This window comes from Chrysochloris asiatica, unplaced genomic scaffold, assembly GCF_000296735.1.
Source record: "Chrysochloris asiatica unplaced genomic scaffold, ChrAsi1.0 scaffold00022, whole genome shotgun sequence".
NCBI classification, from domain to species: domain Eukaryota; kingdom Metazoa; phylum Chordata; class Mammalia; order Afrosoricida; family Chrysochloridae; genus Chrysochloris; species Chrysochloris asiatica.
In genome coordinates, this window is record NW_006408540.1 from 18,295,308 (window position 1) to 18,299,324 (window position 4,017).

General features: G+C 43.8%; 1 pseudogene; it reads right to left on the reverse strand.

Moving 5' to 3' along the window:
- Window positions 1–2,609: 2,609 nt before the first annotated feature.
- Window positions 2,610–3,107, reverse strand: LOC102811063 (annotated as a pseudogene).
- Between the last annotated feature and the right edge of the window lie 910 nt (window positions 3,108–4,017).

The window sequence follows — 4,017 nt, forward strand, 5'->3', positions numbered from 1 at the left end:
TCCAGTATTTATTTGTCTGGGGATTGGAAACATTGTATGCAAACTAACAGATGTATTTTTAATGCATACAAATAAGACTATAGGCAAATCATAAAAACATACTCCCGCAATGAATATAAATTGGACAACGTTGAAATTTTGTTAGTTGCATTAATAAGTCCACTTGTGGAAGGTTGTAGATCATCTGGATGATCCCTGGGAATGGGGATGTGCTTCTAGTCAGAAAATTAGATGCGTTGATTGGATGGCCCTTTTCTTTTTCCCCTATAGATTTTTGGTAGCATCTCACTGCTTTCTGAGCCTGACTATCAACTTTAGCAAAGTGATCAGCATTTGTGTCCACGTTTTCAAGCAACTGAAGCCCTGATTTAGGTTAGAAAATGAAATCTATGCAGCAGTGTTTTGAACAATAAATCACAAAATTGAATACCTGAAAGTGAACATCAGCAAACTACATACTGCAATATTGTATTTAGTTCATATTACTAACGGAAAGATGGGCCAAAAAAGATGGAAGAAGGTATAAATTGCATATGTCATGAATTGGGGAGTACCTATAGTGACACATGGCAGAAAAAGTTTAAGAGAGTGTTGGAATATGTCATGCACTGGGGAGTAGCTATAGGGGAACACAGCTGAGTTTGGAACAGTGTTCTATTCCCTCCACTTTAATTGAAACAGAAACTGCCCATGAAGGACACACTGGTGGCATAAATCTTAAGGCTCTTGGCTGACAACTGAAAGCTTGGAGGTCTGATTGTACTCACAGGTGCATTGAAAGAAAGACCTGGTGATCCATAGCTTAAAAATTAGCCACTGACAACTATAAGAAGCACAGTTTTACTCTGATACTCATGGGACCACTATGAGTTTGAATCAACTCCAGGACAACTGGTCGGTTGGTTGCTTGGTTGATTGACTGGCCTGAGTGGGACTTGGGTGAGCTTGATGACTAGAAACAGTTATTCAGAAGAATGTCTCACTGGCAAGGGGCCGTCAGTAATTAGACACCAGCTTGCTGCCACGAAGTCTTAATACAGTGAGTATGTAGATTACGGGCAGATTCCTCTCAACTGATTCTACTACTCATCCCTAGTGCCCACCTGCAAACTTCTCAATTTGAGAGCATTTGAGTAAATAAATCTCTGTTCTCTGCCACAGCACGAACAGATTCATTATAGACACCGAACATTCCTAAAGGTATCATGTGTCCACATGAGTCACCAGACAAGATGGCTACATTTGCCCAACTTTGAAATCCCATTACTCAGAGAGGAATCACGTAGGTGAATCTCCACCATTTCAGCAAACACCTTTCTCCAACTGGTCTGAGGCAGTTTAGGAGTTGCTGGCTTGTTATTCATCATGCTGCACGGAGGGAGGGCAAAAGCGGGGAAAGAGGAAAACCAGACATGATTATGTGCATTTTGTATTAAAAAAATTGAGATTCAAACAAAGCCTAAAGTGAAATGAATAGAGATTTATGAGTCAGGTTCGACTCGTAGAAAAGTCAAAATTTACTGTTCTGTATCCTAAATGGACTATTTTATTGCCCAATGATTTCACACAGCTGTTCTTACACAGTTGTTTTGATATAGCTGCCTCAAAAACAGGTGAGGCAAAATGCAAACCGTTTTATGTTTATAACTGATTTCCTGTCCCTCATTCCATCTCTGATTCTTGCCCCACCTTTGAACTTGATTTTCTTTGAACCTGAACTTTGACATTTTTACTTTAGAGGATTCCTAAACTTCACCTAGTCCTGTTTAAGGAGCCCTGGTAGTGTAGTGGGTCACGGCCTGCAGTTCGACTCTACCAGTGGCGCCATAGGAGAAAGACGAGGCTTTCTGCTCCCGTAAAGATTTACAGCCTCCGAAATCATATTCTATGACGCAAACTACCACCACCAGTCCTCCTGTTGCTGTTAGGTGCTGTTGAGTTCATTTGTACTCATAGTGACCCCATATCACAGAGTAGAACTGCCCCATACGGTTATCTTGGCTGAAATCCCTGGGTCTTTCTCCCAAGGAGCCACAACGTAGATTTGAACTATCAACGTTTTGGTTAATAGTTGAGCACTTAACCATTGTGTCACCAGGGCTCTTCCTCTACTTGTAATTCTGACCCTCACCTCATTCCTGACTCCATCCATGACCATTGTCTGACCCGTGATATTTCTCCCATTTGGAACATCTGCCAACCTGTATCCCTGGCCCATACACTCTTGATAACCAAAGGTCAGGCTGCAATGGAGTGAAGATCCGAGTTGCAATGAAACTCACAGATGGAGTGGAAATGCCTGATTTACTCATCATTTACTTGTTTTTATGCAGTGGCTGAGCTTTGGAGCCAAATCAGAATAACCTCAGGCCAAAATAGCTGTAATAAAGTTGTTGTTGTTGTTAAGTGCCATCGAGTCAGTTCTGACCCATAGTGACCCTGGATAGGGTTCCTGAGGAGCAGCTGGTGAGCTTGAACCACCAACCTTGCAGTTCAAATGGCTTTGCAGTCTGGCACATTAACCCACAGCACCACACTAGTAGCTCTATTAAAATAGCTGCATCCAAAGAGCCAAGAGGCAAGATGTCACCTGCTTCTGACACGTGATATCAGTCCTCATGGCCCTGCCGTCTGTTCTACTGTATTCTGGTATGTGGTTCATCAGATGCATTGCCAACTCCAGAGCCGCCTTGTATCCTGCTGTTCCCACTGATGTGGGTGTCACAGAAGAAAGCTCATCCAGAAGCCGAATAGGATGCTAATGGTGTGGCCACGCATTTCCACCTCTCCTGAGACAGCCAGGCTGCCATCATGCTTTCCTTCCACCCCCGTCCACCCACAAGCTCTGATTGGGTCAAAAATGCAATTCTTTGATGGTGCCAGACAGCCAGATGATGCTGAAAAGAAGAAAGCAAAAGCAAAAGCAGTTTTCTAAATTAAGCACCAAGTTCGTTTATAAAAATAAATAGCCACAGCCTAGCAACATGCTCACAGCTCAGCTTGCTTCTATGATGAAAGCTCTGTGGCTGGAACAGGATGACACAGCCTTTGGAGGTTCCAGGCCCAACCCTTCCGCAGGCATAGTACTCATCGGAGAGCGCTGGCATGGGTATCAAGTGCACACAGTGTGCCAAGCAAAAAGCTGAGTACCTGGACATTCAATGGCAAACATAGCAGACATGACCTCCACTGTGGACTTGCATTTCAATAGAGTGGTCAGGGGAATGTTATCTGTTTTGACTCACTGACTGGGAGCTCACAAGTGTTCAAAATCTCATCAAATTTGGAAAGCTCTGACTCGCTTTGCTCTCTGGAGGTCTGGCGGTTGACTGACCTTGAATGACAAGGTCAAATGATTGAACCTCCTTTGAGTTTGAATGGGACAATGTGGTTCCACAGGGGAGAGTCAAGAGCTGAACTGAGCTGGGCAGAGTTAAACTGCCAGGTAGCAGAACAATCAAATAAGATAACAAGCCAAAAGGAAAGTGGTGAATGATGCCCTGAGATTGCGTAAGGAAGAGACTAAACAGGAGAAAGGGCTGGCTTCCTCAGTATTCCAGTTCCCTCAGGGGAACAGCATCAGCTCAGACAGGAACTACCCTCATGTCAAGGGCGCCAAAGGCTTCTGCAGTTTCATGAAACCAGACAGGAGGATGAGGAAAAGCTAGAAGTGGAAAACTACTGAGTACTGACTCAGCGGTGACCATGTCTTCGAGGTTCCCCTAAAAACAGAACAACACATGATTGTGACTCGTGGTGATTCCATGTGTGTCACAATTGAACTGCCCCATAAGGATTTCGTAGCTGTGACCTTTACATAAACAGTTTGGTAAGCCTTTCTTTCAGGGAACCACTGGGTGTCTTTGAACTGGCAACCTTTAAGTTAGTAGCTGAGTAGAAATTTTTTGGGCTACCTAGACCCATAGGTCTTTGCAAAGGTACCTGCGGATACACCAAAAAAGGTCTCCATGTGGGGGTGCCTAAGCTAGAAATGCAGGCATACTTAAAAGCATGACA